The sequence below is a fragment of the Theobroma cacao genome, chromosome 2 (genome assembly GCF_053813885.1).
Source record: "Theobroma cacao isolate CCN51 chromosome 2, ASM5381388v1, whole genome shotgun sequence".
NCBI lineage: Eukaryota > Viridiplantae > Streptophyta > Magnoliopsida > Malvales > Malvaceae > Theobroma > Theobroma cacao.
The window spans coordinates 17,372,695-17,391,458 of record NC_142640.1 but is presented as its reverse complement, the minus strand read 5'-3'; the positions used below and the strand labels follow the sequence as shown (position 1 = coordinate 17,391,458).

Below are 18,764 nucleotides of genomic sequence, written 5' to 3'. Positions count from 1 at the left end.
GTATTTAATATAGACATATAATGAACCAATTAAGTTAGGTATTTTCCCAAGCATCTTGACAGAGACTTGCACATAGCTTTGGATTCTAGGTTAGTAAAACCACCTATGAATGTAAATAATAAGAGAAGCTGGTATAAGATGAAGTGTTGAATGAATCCATAATCCTAGGTTTTAGTCTATTGTCTTTTCCAAGTAATTTTAATTTCTGTTATCTAACTTAGTGTGCTTGTTTTAATTTTGTTTTACTTAATTTTCTGAAAATTTTAGTTACCTAAATAAGATTAATTTGTCATAAATTTTAGTACTTAGTAAAGATGTCAAAACAAATCTCCGTGGGAACAATACTCTACTTCATCACTATATTACTTGGTTGTAATAACGTGCACTTGCGTGAAAATTTGACAACAAGTTTTTGACACTGTTGCTGGGATTTTGTTTTCTTTATTATTTACTAATATTAAAATTTCAAAAATTAGTCTTAATTTAAGTTTTATTTCTTTTTTTTTGCAGGTGTGTTTAGTCGTTGTATAAGAACAGCAAAAAGCTTGGAGATTATCTTTTGTGATTTGAAGATTGTGATTTTAGTTTCCCCAAAAATAATTTCAAGTGAGAATTATAAAGCAACACCAATTGGCCTGGTTCAAAGCTTCGTTCCACTGTCTTCTTGTCATCCCATTTCTTTGTTTTCTCTTTATAGAGTTTGGCATTTTCCTAAGCTTGAAGGCAAAATTCATCAAGTTCATTTAATTACAACAACCTTTGCTCTCTTGTTACTTGTAGATCAAACTTTAATTTCTTCATGGACTAATAAGCATTATTGTCACGACCCAAATTTCGGGTCATGACCGGCGCATGGATCCAATGGACGTAATCCACTAAACCCAAGCAAGCCTATTATTTATCTTACTTATGATTCTATTTATTATCACTAAGTCCTATTTCATGACTTTGAGTCAAAATAGTGATATACATTGCCAACTCGTACTGGCATTACTCTTTTAAAATTTACATTTAAGTTCATCTATACATAACAAAATAATACTCGACCTCCAGCGGAGTGACTCGGATGGATATACAGCTACCGAATGCCGAGACACCTACCAGAAGATGTACACAGATCTACAAGGACACCTAGTCCTAATTATCGGCTACCTCGTGATCTAAAAACATGAATTTGAAAATGGTGAGTATAAACCCAGTGAGTGAACAAGGAAGGGAACAAGCAACAATTAGGAAATATTTAAAATCATGATGCACTTGTTTCAAACAATGCAATTTAGTTCATTCCTATTTAAAACCCCTCCAAACCCCAGAGTTTTTCGCTATAGCGAGCATGAATTTCGATGCAGTGAAAACAAAGCAACAAGAGAAACATTTTTCCTCACTCAACAAAAGCCATCCTGCTAAACTAATAAAATCAACCTAACATTCATGAAAATTCTCAAAGTATAATGTGTCAAATTTTACGTACATTACAACCATAAATCATTGTCCATCAATTTGCTATATCACACACATTTACATATGTATATATATATATACGTATATACCCATCATCATCATCTCACCAACCCATCATCATCATCACCAGTTCATCATCATCATCACCAGCTCATGCGCACTCCCTACTCGCACATGGCTGGGTCATCACCGGATTATGCGCACTCCCTACTCGCACATAACCGGGTCATCCTCGGCTTATGCACACTCCCTACTCGCACATAGCCGAGTCAACATAATTACACAACATTATATTCAAGCATATATGTATATCAACATAATGTAGCCACATAGAAATCCATAATAACCACATTTCATAACATAAACCTTTTCTCAAAAGCTTGTTCCCAAGGCATTCATTTTCATGAAAAATTGCATAAAATCATTCAAACACTTTGTTCAAAACAGTCATATTCTTAAAACAATTTTGATAGGCAGTCCACTCACAGGTGTCGAAAAATCCGGATTTCGGGTGAACTCTGACTAATAGTCCTCAAGCGCAATTCCTTTGCCTTTTCCGGATGTCTCACCACCTTGACAAATAACAAAGTTGAGGAATTTACTATATTGTCCCTAAATTGATATAAATTAATTTAAACTACTAATGCTTGATATGTAAATGCACAAATATACCCGATTACCGCTTAATCACGGTATCGATTAAATTCGACCGATCACCCGATTAATCGGCGATTGTGTCCAAATAACCTCCAAATTAATTCATTTCTCCTCTAATACCTTAATTTACCACATACATTTAAATAAAGCCAAATTCAGCCTTAGAACCCTCACAATTCCTTATAGAAAAATTTGGTCATTTGGTGCACTAGCATCGAATTTTTTTCTACATAACCGTTTCACCTTAATTCATCATTTTCCATGCCTTTTTCCTAGAAATAAAAACAATCCCCCATTGATATTCAGCCCTCATGGTTCGGCCAATAAGGAACCCTAGAGAAATTGAATATTTCTTTTGTGTTTTTGTTCATAACCATGCTTAACTATCCCTAAACACTAACATAGTCTAAAATCAAATTATTCCAACAACAATTCCTCTTCCATACCCATTTTTCAGAATTGAATTCGTCATGATAACTCAATATTCAACCATGGAAATCAAAAACAAAAGCATGGTTAAGCTAGGTATCAAGGAGAATTAAAGAAATTTTAACTTACCTAGCTTGTTTCCTTGATTTCTTCACTTTTTCTTTGAATTTCCACCTAGGTTTTCTTGTTTTTCCTTTTGTTCTTCCTTTTTTCTTGTTGCTGAATGTCTAGGCCGAATATGGTGAGGGAATTGGGGATTTAATGGGCTGATTTCTATAGAAAATAATAAAATAATCAAACATGCCATGTGTCACATGCTTATTTGCCCAATTTTTAACTTTTTGACTTTTTCTTCTTAATTTTCCACCACAAATATTCTGGTATTTATCCAATCCTACCCCAATTAAAATCCCTTGGTCTTGACAAGTGCTGGGGTGAAAAATTTACCGATTTGCCCCCGAGACGAAAAAATTACGATTTTGCCCCTATACTCTGAAATGTACCGAAATCTCATTGTTTCTACTTTTCAACCTAAAATAACACTAATATTGATCAATATTAACCAAATGGGGTAAAAATTACTTAAAAAAAAATTTTCGTTTAGTCCTCTAGTGGTAAGATTACCATTTTGCCCTTGTGCTCTATAAATACCGGGAATCAAAATTTTTCATTGCTAAACATCATTTTATACTCCAATAATCATAATTATATTTTATATAATTATTCTTGGTCAAATGTGATCAAATCTTGGCTAAAAATCTCCATTTTATCATCAAATGGTAAAATGGCCGTTTTGTCCCTAATCGGTCAATTTTCTTATGGACTCCAAACTGGACCTTGAACTCCAAATCACTATTCTAAGCCATTCTGTTGGTTTTAAAATTTTCAAATTCCTCTTAGAATTTCTATTTGAACTAGTTCAAGGCTCGATTTAACTTAGTTGTACCACTCGATACAATATCGTCTTTTAATCGAGCTTGACAGGGTCTCACATTCTCCCCCACTAATAAAAATTTGGTCCCCGAATTTAAATTCAATGTAGAGTGGCTTACCCTTACATATCGAAGAGGTGTGGATGCTTTGTCCGCATCTCATCCTCAGCTTCCCACGTTATCTCCTAGCTAGTGTGATTCCGCCACAACACTTTCACTGAGGCTACATCCTTTGAACGGAGCTTTTTAACTTGCCTATCAAGGATAGCTACCGGTTGTTCCTCATAGGTTAGATCATCTTGCAACTGAATAGTTTCATACCGTATTACATGTGATGGATTTGGGTTGTACTTCCTAAGCATGGACACATGAAACACGGGATGAATATTAGAAAGGTCTGGTGGTAATGCCAAACGATAAGCCACCGCTCCAACCTTGTCTAAGATCTCGAATGGCCCTATTTACCGAGGACTTAACTTCCCTTTCTTGCCAAACCTCATTACCCCTTTAGTTGGCGAAACTTTAAAAATACATGATCTCCTACTTGGAACTCCAAGTCTCTCCGTCGGTTATCAGCATATGATTTCTGTCTACTTTGTGCTGTTAACATCCTCTGACGGATCATGTGTATTTTTTCGGTTGCATCCTGCACCAATTCAGGCCCCAAAAGTTTCCTTTCTCCCACCTCTAGCCATCCAATGGGTGACCTACATCTTCGTCCATATAAGGCCTCAAATGGTGCCATTTGGATGCTAGTTTGGAAACTGTTGTTGTAGGCAAATTCCACTAAGGGTAGATATTGTTCCCACCTGACACCAAGGTCTATCACACAAGCCCTCAACATATCCTCCAATGTCTGTATGGTCCGTTCAGATTGTCCATCAGTCTGAGGGTGGAAAGCTGTGCTGAAATCCAACTTAGTGCCCAATGCTTCTTGCAACTTTCCCCAAAACCTACTAGTAAACTGAGCTCCTCTGTCAGATACTATAGAAATGGGAATACCATGTAGTCGCACTATCTCATCCACATAAACTCGAGCATATTGGGCAGCTCCATAAGTAGTCTTAACTAGAAAAAAATGAGCTGACTTTGTTAACCGGTCCACTACTATCCAAATTGAATCATATCCCCCACTGGTTCGAGGCAAACCCGTTACAAAGTCCATAGCAATATGTTCCCACTTCCACTCGGGTACAGGTAATGGCTGTAGTAGCCCTGCAGGCTTTTGATGCTCGGCCTTAACCTGCTGACAAACCAGGCACTTGGAGACAAACTCAGCTACATCTCTCTTAAGTCCTTCCCACCAATACACCTCTTTCAAATCTTGATACATCTTTGTAGCCCCTGGATGTACCACATAAGCTGCCATGTGAGCTTCCTCCAATATTTCTCTCCTCAACCCGTCACCATCAGGCACATAAAGTCTGGTTCCATACCTCAACACCCCATCTGTGCCTTTAGTAAACATTTTTCCTTTCCTACCCTGAGGATCCTCTAAGGCCTTAATCACAAACTCATCTTTTCTTTGTGCTTCTTTAATCTTGTCCATTAAAATAGGCCTCACTCTAAAGTGTGCTAGCAAAGCATTTGTCTCCGCAACTTCCAAACGCACACCTATGTCTCCCAAGCTATGGATCTCTCTAACCAAAGATCTCCTACCAATGGAAATATGTGCCAAGCTTCCCATTGATTTTCGACTCAAGGCATCTGCCACTACATTGGCCTTACCGGGATGATAAAGAATAGTACAATCATAATCCTTTAGCAACTCCATCCATCTACGTTGCCGTAAGTTAAGATCCCTCTGCTGAAATATATACTTCAGACTTTTGTGGTCCGTGTATATCTCGCAAGTCTCACCATACAAGTAATGTCTCCAAATCTTTAAGGCAAACACGATTGCTGCCATTTCCAAATCGTGTATGGGGTAATTCTGCTCATGCCTTTTAAGTTGCCTAGATGCATACGCAATCACCTTCCCATGTTGCATCAATACACATCCTAAACCAACCCCCGATGCATCACAAAACACCGTGTAACCCCTTGTGCCTTGTTGCAGGCTTAACACTGGAGCTGTGGTGAGACATGCCTTAAGCTTCTCAAAACTATTCTCACAAGCATCAGACCACTCAAATTTTGTATCTTTACGTGTCAGCTTAGTCAAAGGGGCAACTATTTTGGAGAAGTCCTTCACAAAGCGACGATAATAGCCAGCTAAACCCACAAAGCTTCTAATCTCCGTAACTGATGTTGGCCTTGGCCATTTTTCCACTGCTTCAATTTTCTTTGTATCAACTTGTATCCCCTCCTTAGATACCACATGCCCCAAGAATGCAACACTTTCGAGCCAAAACTCACACTTGGAGAACTTAGCATACAATCGATGTTCTCTCAAAATTTGGAGCACTATCTTAAGATGCTGCTCATGCTCCTCTCGACTCTTTGAATATATCAAAATATCATCAATAAACACCACTACAAACTTATCCAAATAAGGTTTGAACACTCGGTTCATCAAATCCATAAAGGCTGCAGGAGCATTCGTGAGCCCAAATGACATCACTAAGAACTCATAGTGCCCATATCTTGTTCGAAATGCGGTCTTGGGTATATCTTCGTTTCGGATTCTCAACTGATGGTACCCAGATCGCAGATCTATCTTAGAAAAACATTGTGCTCCTTGTAGTTGATCAAATAAATCATCTATCCTTGGGAGAGGATATTTATTCTTCACCGTCACTTTATTAAGCTGTCGATAATCAATGCACAGCCTAAGTGACCCATCTTTCTTCTTCACAAATAACACTGGTGCTCCCCATGGGGATACACTAGGTCGTATGAAACCTTTATCCAACAAATCCTCCAACTGATCCTTAAGCTCTTTAAGCTCTGCAGGTGCCATTCTATATGGGGGTATGGATATAGGTCTAGTGTCGGGAATCAAATCTATGCAAAACTCAACCTCCCGTTCAGGAGGCAAACCTGGTAGCTCCTCAGGAAATACATCCACGAACTCCTTCACCACCGACACTTGAGTTACATCTCCAATCTTTGCCTGACTATCCTTTACAACAGCCAAGTAACCTATACAACCCTGTCGTAATAATCTTCTGGCAGATATGACCGATATCAAATTGGTTGGAGCATTACTCCTATCCCCCTGAATACTAAATGATGGTTCACCGGGGAAATCAAATCTAACCAATTTATGATAGCAGTCCACACTAGCATGACAGGGTGATAACCAATTCATCCCCAAGATTACATCAAAGTCTAAGGTGTCTAGCACCACTAGATTCACCGAAGTGTCTTTGTCCTTGACTCGCACTACACAGGACTCATATTCCCACTCGGCCACAAATATCTCCTTTAAAGGAGTAGACACCACTAATTGTTCCTCTCTCCTAACACGACCTCTACCCAACCGAGATGCAAAACATGAAGAGATAAAAGAATGGGTAGCACCAGGATCAAATAGTACTCGAGCATTCATATTACAAACGGAGAGAATACCTGAGACCACGGCATTGGATGTTTGAGCCTCCTGCTGTGTTAAAGCAAACACCCTCGCTTGGCCTCTACCAATAGAACTTTGATGTCCGGACCCAGATGGTCTGCCTTGAGAGGAAGTACCCGCACCTCTACCTCTCGATCCACTAACCTCCCGGCCAGATGAGACAGCAACTGACGGAGCAGATGAAGCTGGTTGGGTGGAACCACGAGCAGAATCTGGTGATTGATGTGCCATCGGACAATCCCTCCTAATATGCCCAGGTTGACCGCACCCGTAACAAGTTTTTGTAGTAAGGAAGCACCGTCCACTATGTCGTCTCCCACAAGTATCACAAGAGCGAATGACTTGACTACTCTGTCTAGAATCTTGCTGCCTCCTAGAACTGAAGGTTCTCTGTCCCACCCTAATATTAGCACCAAGTGCGTCACTCCCCTGCTGAGGGAACCGTGAGTCCCTCTGTGGACCCTGACGGCTAGAAGATGAACCACCACCGCTGAAATCTCTACAGCCCTGATAACCCTCTGTCTTGCCCCTTTTTGCTCTATCTCTCGCAGCCCTACTCTCACTGGTCCTCATCTCGATGCGTTGAGCACGATCCACTGCTGCAGAATAGGTAGTGAAATCTCGGGATGCCACAGCCCTAAATAATGGCTCCACTAACCCATCCACAAACCTCTGAATCTTCATCTCCTCAGTAGAAACGAGATAGGGCGTATAACGAGCTAGCTGCGTGAACTTGATGTCATACTCAGACACCGTCATGCTTGAAGTCTGTACCAAAGTCTCAAACTCTCTAGCTCTGGCATTACGCACACTGAGTGGTAAGAATCGATCTAAGAAGGCTGCACTGAACTCACTCTAGGCCAACGGTGTTGCATTAGTCGGTCTGCCTTTACATAAAGAGCTATACCATTCCTGCGCCACATCCTCTAATTGGAAGGCGGCTAGCTCAACTGACCGAACACTAGAACATCCCAAGGCTTTACAAATTTTCTCCATCTTATCCAAGAAAACCTGGGGTTTCTCCGATGCATCAGACCCTGAAAATGTTGGAGGCTTAAGCTTGAGAAAGTCAGGAAGAGAAATATCTAGATGTCCCCTCTCCTCCTCATGATGTTGGTGATCGGCCTGTCCTTGGGAGCTAGGGGATTCTTGTACTGTAGGTCTCCCCTCTACTACCCTTTGTATATCTTCCATGCGGGTCGCCATCATCTCTACAACCCGGTTAACTCCCTGTAGGCCTGCCGCCAAATCCTCAATAGTAATACCCCTAGCTGGGTGTCTATCTACATCACCTGAGGACTGTCCCTCTTCTTGCCTACTCACAGGCGTATCCAACCCCACCAGTCTAGTGACCCTGCCACGTCTACCTCGGCCTCTCTGGGTGGATGCCCGTGGTCTATCTGCCATCTCAATGGGAGCATCTTGCTCCCCTGCCCGTCTTGAGGCGGCTCGTGTTTTAGGCGGCATTCTTACCTAGACAAAAGCAAACGCCTGTTATTAAACACATATTATAATCATACTTAAAGCAACAGGTGGTTTCTAAGATAGGGAATCTATGCGGTCATTTGGTTGTAAAATGTGCCGCGGTTCACACTTTACAACTGAAGTTCCCACATAAAGACCCGACTCTCCGCTGGACTAACAAAAAGGAAGTTCTAGGACCTAGACAAACCTAGGGCTCTGATACCAATACTGTCACTAGGGAGGAACGTATCACTCAACCCCTTCGCTACGGAGGCGACAAATGGTACCTATCAGAGCACTCATAGGGTGGAAGATCACGAAGCATCCAGCCCTATAAGCCCTTGGGCGGAAGTCATGCTTCGCCCCTGTTCACATGCGAGAGTTCCCAAGGATCGGGTTACAGCCCTTTGCTCTGATACCAATACTGTCACGACCCAAATTCCGGGTCATGACCGGCGCATGGATCCAATGGACGTAATCCACTAAACCCAAGCAAACCTATTATTTATCTTACTTATGATTCTATTTATTATCACTAAGTCCTATTTCATGACTTTGAGTCAAAATAGTGATATACATTGCCAACTCGTACTGGCATTACTCTTTTAAAATTTACATTTAAGTTCATCTATACATAACAAAATAATACTCGACCTCCAGCGGAGTGACTCGGATGGATATACAGCTACCGAATGCCGAGACACCTACCAGAAGATGTACACATATCTACAAGGAAACCTCGTCCTAATTATCGGCTACCTCGTGATCTAAAAACATGAATTTGAAAATGGTGAGTATAAACCCAGTGAGTGAACAAGGAAGGGAACAAGCAACAATTAGGAAATATTTAAAATCATGATGCACTTGTTTCAAACAATGCAATTTAGTTCATTCCTATTTAAAACCCCTCCAAACCCCAGAGTTTTTCGCTATAGCGAGCATGAATTTCGATGCAGTGAAAACAAAGCAACAAGAGAAACATTTTTCCTCACTCAACAAAAGCCATCCTGTTAAACTAATAAAATCAACCTAACATTCATGAAAATTCTCAAAGTATAATGTGTCAAATTTTACGTACATTACAACCATAAATCATTGTCCATCAATTTGCTATATCACACACATTTACATATGTATATATATATACGTATATACCCATCATCATCATCTCACCAACCCATCATCATCATCACCAGCTCATCATCATCATCACCAGCTCATGCGCACTCCCTACTCGCACATGGCTGGGTCATCACCGGATTATGTGTACTCCCTACTCGCACATAACCGGGTCATCCTCGGCTTATGCACACTCCCTACTCGCACAGAGCCGAGTCAACATAATTACACAACATTATATTCAAGCATATATGTATATCAACATAATGCAGCCACATAGAAATCCATAATAACCACATTTCATAACATAAACCTTTTCTCAAAAGCTTGTTCCCAAGGCATTCATTTCCATGAAAAATTGCATAAAATCATTCAAACACTTTGTTCAAAACAGTCATATTTTCAAAACAATTTTGATAGGCAGTCCACTCACAGGTGTCGAAAAATCCGGATTTCGGGTGAACTCTGACTAATAGTCCTCAAGCGCAATTCCTTTGCCATTTCCGGATGTCTCACCACCTTGACAAATAACAAAGTTGAGGAATTTACTATATTGTCCCTAAATTGATATAAATTAATTTAAACTACTAATGCTTGATATGTAAATGCACAAATATACCCGATTACCGCTTAATCATGGTATCGATTAAATTCGACCGATCACCCGATTAATCGACGATTGTGTCCAAATAACCTCCAAATTAATTCATTTCTCCTCTAATACCTTAATTTACCACATACATTTAAATAAAGCCAAATTCAGCCTTAGAACCCTCACAATTCCTTATAGAAAAATTTGGTCATTTGGTGCACTAGCATCGAATTTTTTTCTACATAACCGTTTCACCTTAATTCATCATTTTCCATGCCATTTTCCTAGAAATAAAAACAATCCCCCATTGATATTCAGCCCTCATGGTTCGGCCAATAAGGAACCCTAGAGAAATTGAATATTTCTTTTGTGTTTTTGTTCATAACCATGCTTAACTATCCCTAAACACTAACATAGTCTAAAATCAAATTATTCCAACAACAATTCCTCTTCCATACCCATTTTTCAGAATTGAATTCATCATGATAACTCAATATTCAACCATGGAAATCAAGAACAAAAGCATGGTTAAGCTAGGTATCAAGGAGAATTAAAGAAATTTTAACTTACATAGCTTGTTTCCTTGATTTCTTCACTTTTTCTTTGAATTTCCACCTAGGTTTTCTTGTTTTTCTTTTTGTTCTTCCTTTTTTCTTGTTGCTGAATGTCTAGGCCGAATATGGTGAGGGAATTGGGGATTTAATGGGCTGATTTCTATAGAAAATAATAAAATAATCAAGCATGCCATGTGTCACATGCTTATTTGCCCAATTTTTAACTTTTTGACTTTTTCTTCTTAATTTTCCACCACAAATATTCTGGTATTTATCCAATCCTACCCCAATTAAAATCCCTTGGTATTGACAAGTGCTGGGGTGAAAATTTACCGATTTGCCCCCGAGACAGAAAAATTACGATTTTGCCCCTATACTCCGAAATGTACCGAAATCTCATTGTTTCTACTTTTCAACCTAAAATAACACTAATATTGATCAATATTAACCAAATGGGGTAAAAATTACTTAAAAAAAAATTTCCGTTTAGTCCTCTAGTGGTAAGATTACCATTTTGCCCTTGTGCTCTATAAATACCGAGAATCAAAATTTTTCATTGCTAAACATCATTTTATACTCCAATAATCATAATTATATTTCATATAATTATTCTTGGTCAAATGTGATCAAATCTTGACTAAAAATCTCCATTTTATCATCAAATGGTAAAATGACCGTTTTGTCCCTAATCGGTCAATTTTCTGATGGACTCCAAACTGGACCTTGAACTCCAAATCACTATTCTAAGCCATTCTGTTGGTTTTAAAATTTTCAAATTCCTCTTAGAATTTCTATTTGAACTAGTTCAAGGCTCGATTTAACTTAGTTGTACCACTCGATACAATATCGTCTTTTAATCGAGCTTGACAGGGTCTCACAATTATGCTCAAGCTCCACTGGTAGGTGACAAGCTTTGCCAAAGACTAACCTGTATGGAGACATGCCAATTGGGGTCTTGTTTTTGCCCAATCTTTTCGCCCAATCTTTTCTTGTGGGACAAATCGTTTTCTCCAAAATCCTCTTGATTTCTTTATTGGACACTGCCACTTTGTCACGACCCAAATTCCGGGTCATGACCGGCGCGTGGATCTAATGGACGTAATCCACTAAACCCAAGCAAGCCTATTATTTATCTTACTTATGATTCTATTTATTATCACTAAGTCCTATTTCATGACTTTGAGTCAAAATAGTGATATACATTACCAACTCGTACTGGCATTACTCTTTTAAAATTTACATTTAAGTTCATCTATACATAACAAAATAATACTCGACCTCCAGCGGAGTGACTCGGATGGATATACAGCTACCGAATGCCGAGACACCTACCAGAAGATGTACACAGATCTACAAGGACACCTCGTCCTAATTATTGGCTACCTCGCAATCTGAAAATATGAATTTGAAAATGGTGAGTATAAACCCAGTGAGTGAACAAGGAAGGAAACAAGCAACAATTAGGAAAAAATTAAAATCATGATGCACTTGTTTCAAACAATGCAATTTAGTTAATTCCTATTTAAAACCCCTCCAAACCCTAGAGTTTTTCGCTACCGCGAGCATGAATTTCGATGCAGTGAAAACAAAGCAACAAGAGAAACATTTTTCCTCACTCAACAAAAGCCATCCTGCTAAACTAATAAAATCAACCTAACATTCATGAAAATTCTCAAAGTATAATGTGTCAAATTTTACGTACATTACAACCATAAATCATTGTCCATCAATTTGCTATATCACACACATTTACATATGTATATATATATATATATACGTATATACCCATCATCATCATCTCACCAACCCATCATCATCATCACCAGCTCATCATCATCATCATCACCAGCTCATGCGCACTCCCTACTCGCACATGGCTGGGTCATCACCGGATTATGCACACTCCCTACTCGCACATAACCGGGTCATCCTCGGCTTATGCACACTCCCTACTCGCACATAGCCGAGTCAACATAATTACACAACATTATATTCAAGCATATATGTATATCAACATAATGCAGCCACATAGAAATCCATAATAACAACATTTCATAACATAAACCTTTTCTCAAAAGCTTGTTCCCAAGGCATTCATTTTCATGAAAAATTTCATAAAATCATTCAAACACTTTGTTCAAAACAGTCATATTCCCAAAACAAGTTGGATAGGCAGTCCACTCACAGGTGTCAAAAATTCAGATTCCGGGTGAACTCTGACTAATAGTCCTCAAGCGTAATTCCTTTGCCTTTTCCGGACGTCTCACCACCTTGACAAATAACAAAGTCGAGGAATTTACTATATTGTCCCTAAATTGATATAAATTAATTTAAACTACTAATGCTTGATATGTAAATGCAAAAATATGTCCGATTACCGCTTAATCACGGTATCGATTAAATTCGACCGATCACCCGATTAATCGGCGATTGTGTCCAAATCACCTCCAAATTAATTCATTTCTCCTCTAATACCTTAATTTACCACATACATTTAAATAAAGCCAAATTCAGCATTAGAACCCTCACAATTCATTATAGAAAAAATTTGGTCATTTGGTGTACTAGCATCGAATTTTTTTTCTACATAACCGTTTCACCTTACTTCATCATTTTCCATGCCATTTTCCTTGAAATAAAAACAATCCCCCATTGATATTCAGCCCTCATGGTTCGGCCAACAAGGAACCCTAGAGAAATTGAATATTTCTTTTGTGTTTTTGTTCATAACCATGCTTAACTATCCCTAAACACTAACATAGTCTAAAATCAAATTATTCCAACAACAATTCCTCTTCCATACCCATTTTTCATAATTGAATTCATCATGATAACTCAATATTCTACCATGGAAATCAAGAACAAAAGCATGGGTAAGCTAGGTATCAAGGAGAATTAAAGAAATTTTAACTTACCTAGCTTGTTTCCTTGATTTCTTCACTTTTTCTTTGAATTTCCACCTAGGTTTTCTTGTTTTTCCTTTTGTTCTTCCTTTTTTCTTGTTGCTGGATGTCTAGGCCGAATATGGTGAGGGAATTGGGGATTTAATGGGCTGATTTCTATAGAAAATAATAAAATAATCAAGCATGCCATGTGTCACATGCTTATTGGCCTAATTTTTAACTTTTTGACTTTTTCTTCTTAATTTTCCACCACAAATATTCTGGTATTTATCCAATCCTACCACAATTAAAATCCCTTGGTCTTGACAAGTGCTGGGCCGAAAATTTTACTGATTTGCCCCCGAGACAAAAAAATTACGATTTTACCCTTATACTTCGAAATGTACCGGAATCTCATTATTTCTACTTTTCAACCTAAAATAACACTAATATTGATCAATATTAACCAAATGGGGCAAAAATTGTTTAAAAAAATTTTCGTTTAGTCCACTAGTGGCAAAATTACCATTTTGCCCTTCTACTCCATAAATACCGGGAATCACAATTTTTCACTACTAACATCATTTTATACTCCAATAATCATAATTATATTTCATATAATTATTCTTGGTCAAATGTGATCAAATCTTGGCTAAAAATCTCCATTTTATCATCAAATGGTAAAATGACCGTTTTGTCCATAATTGGTCAATTTTCTGATGGACTCCAAACTGGACCTTGAACTCCAAATCACTATTCTAAGCCATTCTGTTGGTTTTAAAATTTTCAAATTCCTCTTAGAATTTCTATTTGAACTAGTTCAAGGCTCGATTTAACTTAGTTGTACCACTCGATACAATACCGTCTTTTAATCGAGTTTGACAGGGTCTCACACACTTGGCCACTAGTTTGAGGATGGTATGCTATTGCAATCTTGTATTTAACTCTATATTTTGCTAGAAATGCATCAAAATATTTGTTGCAAAAGTAAGTTCCCTCATCACTAATAATTGTCTTAAGAGTGCTAAATCAAGTGAAAATGTTCTTCTTAAGGAAATTCATCACCATCTTAGAATCATTGTGAGGAAAGGCTACTGCTTCAATCCACTTGGAGACATAATCTATAGCAAGCAAGATGTATTCATTGTTGTATGAAGATATGAACAAACCTATGAAGTCAATACACCACACATCAAAATTTTCGATCTAAAAGATGTTGTTGAGAGGCATCTCTTGTCGCCTTGAGATATTACCCATTCTTTGGCACCTGTCACAACACAAAACAAAATTGTGAGCATCTTTGAATAAGGTAGGCCCATGCAAACCTGATTAGAGGACTTTAACAGTGGTTCTTGTTCTTCCAAAGTGTCCTCCATAATCTAAAGAATGGCAATGGTAAAGCACATTTTGAATTTTTTCCTTAGGGACACATTTTCTAATAGTTTGGTCTTTACTCTATTTACGCAAGAAAAGCTCATCCCAAAAAAATAAAAATTTAACATCATGTAAAAATTTCTTTTTTTTGATGAAAATTTAAATCTAGGGGAATAATATTGCTTACCAGATAATTTGCAAAGTCAGCATACCAAGGAATTGATTTCTTACCCACTTGAAGGATTTGTTCATCAGGGAAAGTCTCCTTGATTAAGGTTGAATCCTTACTTTAAGCTTCAATCTCCAATCTTGAGAGGTGGTCTGCCACTTGATTTTCTATTCCTTTTCTATCACAAATCTCTAGATCAAAATCTTGTAGCAAAATAATCCACTTTATCAATCTTGGCTTAGCATCTTTCTTAGCAATCAAATATTTGATAACTGAATGGTCAGGGTACACTATTACCTTTGTCCCAACTAAATAGGAGCGAAATTTGTCAAAAGCAAAAACTACAACCAAAAGCTCCTTTTCTATTATGGTATAATTTTTCTAGGCCTCATTCAAAGTCTTGCTAGCATAATAAATGGAATGAAAGATTTTATCCTTCCTTTGTCCCAAAATAGCTCACACTACATAATCACTTGCATCAAACATTAGTTCAAAGGGGAGAGTCCAATCAAGACTAATTATGATAGGTGCATAAATTAATATTTTCTTCAATTCATCAAAAACAACAAGACAGTCATTATCAAATTTAAATGGCAAATCTTTTTGCAATAAATTGCAAAGTGGTTTAGATATTTTTGAAAGGACTTTGATAAATTTGCTATAAAAACCAGCATAACCAAGAAAACTTCTAATACCTTTCACAGTTATTGGAGGGGGTAGCTTTTCAATTGTTTCAATCTTCGCTTTGTCTACCTCAATGCCACTACTAGAGATCTTATGCCCAAGAACAATACCTTTTTGCACCATGCAGTGACATTTCTCCCAATTGAGCACCAAATTTGATTTTTCAGATTTCTTGAGTACTCTAGCAAGATTTATAAGACAATCATCAAAATTCTTTCCAAAGACAGAAAAGTCATCCACAAAAACCTCCAAACATTGCTCCACCATGTCTGTGAATATGGCCATCATGCATTTCTGAAAGGTGACATGTGCATTACATAAGCCAAATGGCATTCTTCTAAAAGCAAATGTGCCATAGGGACATGTATAGGTAGTTTTTTCTTGATCTTCAAGGGCAATAGCAATTTGGTTATAACTAGAATAACCATGTAGAGAACAATAATATTCCTTTCCAGCCAGTCAATCCAACATTTGATCAATGAATGGGAGAGGTAAGTGATATTTCCTTGTAGCTTTGTTAAGCTTGCGATAATCCATGCAAACTCTCCATCCAATCATAGTTCTTGTTGGAATGAGCTCATTATTGTCATTGGCAACCACAATCATCCCCCCTTTCTTAGGAACAGATTAGACCAAAATTACTCAAGAGCTATTAGAAATAGGATAAATTATTTCGGCATCCAACCACTTGATGATTTCTTTTTTGCCCACTTCTTTCATGATGGGATTCAATCTTCTTTATTGTTTAATTGTGGCTTTGTGATTTTCCTCAAGAAGAATTTTGTACATGCAAATAGAAGGGCTAATTCCCTTAATAGCAGCTATGGTCCACCTTATTGCTTTTTTGAATTCTCTAAGTGTCCTCAATAACTTGTCCTCTTTCATATTAGTAAGAAAAGCAAAAATAATAACTAGAAGAGTAGAGGATTTTCCTACAAAAGCATACCACAAGTGTGTGGGCAAAGGTTTGAGTTCCAAGGTAGGTGGTTCTTCAATTGAGGGTTTTAAAGTAGGCATCAAAGAAGTTGAAACATCTAAAGACTCAAACTGATGATTAGTTCTAAGTCTGGAGTGAGCATTTAACCAATTTGAATATTCAATAAATTCAACATCATCCCTATTAGAATTAGCAACTAAACATGCTTCAAGAGGTTCATTGGGATATTGTTTTTTTTTTTAAATTTTTTTTTTGAATGCTAGAAATTCCCGCAGGGCCCAACTACCTTGTAATTATTTTATTAATAATGGGAAAAATTAAGTACATAGGGGAGGTGGACATAATCCGAGCCTCCAGAATTACATGAGTCTGAGGAGAATTAAGAGAATTTCCTAAAATGGAGTGTCTCATTTTACATGTATATTTATGAGCACAATCATAATATTGAAACGCTTCCATATTACAAGAGTCTAAATAATCTACTAAGAAAAATAGCAAAAATAAATTAGGAGTACTACTCCTTTACAATTATTAGAAATGAACATAAGGTAAATTTATTTTATCTAATCGAAGAATACCTTTGAGCTTACCTTCGGCTTGTGACACTACATGTAGGTTTTGGTGCAAATGCCCTTGATTTGAGAGATGATCTGTAGCCTAGTTTTCTTCTCTATGAATGTACGAAATTCGATAAGTAAAAGCATTCAAGCATTTATGGATGGAAGCCAACAAGTATCTAGTTTAAGAGGACCCTTTATGTTCCGCATGTATCATTTTTACTACTACTTTTGCATCTATCTCAATCCAAATTCTAGACACATTGTACTAAATACATAAAAGCAAACCTCTATGTAACGCCATTAACTCTGCCTGTAATGAATTATAAGGTCCAAAATTTTCAGAAAACCCAAAAATCATGGTACTTGTATGATCTCGAAAAAGTCCACCACCAGCAGCAATTTGACAATTATGTTTGGAACTACCATCAACATTTAACTTAAACTCACCTGTTAGTGGAATATTTTTGGCAGAGGTGGGGATGCCTGCTGAACCATGAAGCCCCACACTTGAGCAATCTATACATCTCCCCTCCATTTCCATCGTTTAAATTGCCTCCCTTGGAATAATTGGTTAATAAGTTTCAAAATTCGCCACACCACTCTGTTTGAGTACATGCCTAAGTTTCTATGCTTTGCATCATTACGTTCAACCCATAGAAACCAAAAAATAAATAAGGGTATTAATGTGCGAATGTGCCCTTTTTTTGTATAATCACCAGAGTACAACGAAGCCCATATAATTTGAGAAACATTCTGAGGGTGAGTAATGTAGATCTGGAAGAATTTCGCAAAAAAATTCCAAACCTGTGTAGCTAGAGGACATTCTCACATGACATGTAAAAGAGACTCCTCAGAGTTGCAATATTGACATTTGGAGGCGAGTAAGAATCCTTTAATTTTCAACCTTAAATAAACTAGAATCCAATTTTGTAATAATCTCCATAGGAAAAAAGAAGTAGGAAGAGGAATGCATCTATGCCAAATTAAATTAAATATAGAGTTTATTGAATCTCTTTGCCGGATTATCTCCCATGCTGACTTAGTAGTGAAATCACCATCCGAAGTGGGAACCCAATAAGCCATATCTGTGCTAGATGTATTAAATGGAATTTTTAGAATTTCGACAACCATCTCCTCTGAGAGCATAGTATTCAACTTATCCACATCCCATTCATTATTGTTAAAGAAATAACAAACTTGTGTCATAGATGATGAAAATGCAGGGAAATGGTTAATCAATGGTTCATCAGCCATCCAACAATCATGCCAAAAGAATAGCTCACCTTTCCCAATCTTGCACCTCATATGTTGTTCTATAACCGGACAACAAGCTAACATTCGTTTCCACGTCTGTGAATCATGGCGTTTCGGTTGAGTGTACCTTGGTATTCTACCATAACAGTATTTAGCCTTCATGAATTTTGACCAACTGC

The 18,764-nt window shown here is 37.7% G+C and overlaps 1 long non-coding RNA gene across 1 annotated transcript; it reads right to left on the bottom strand.

The window, feature by feature from the left end:
* Window positions 1-938: 938 nt before the first annotated feature.
* Window positions 939-2,760, bottom strand: LOC148764119 (uncharacterized). The gene is made up of 3 exons (XR_016024413.1): window positions 2,677-2,760; window positions 1,948-2,033; window positions 939-1,160 (listed from the first exon to the last, which is right to left on the bottom strand). It is a non-coding gene; the product is annotated as an uncharacterized LOC148764119 (long non-coding RNA).
* Window positions 2,761-18,764: the final 16,004 nt, after the last annotated feature.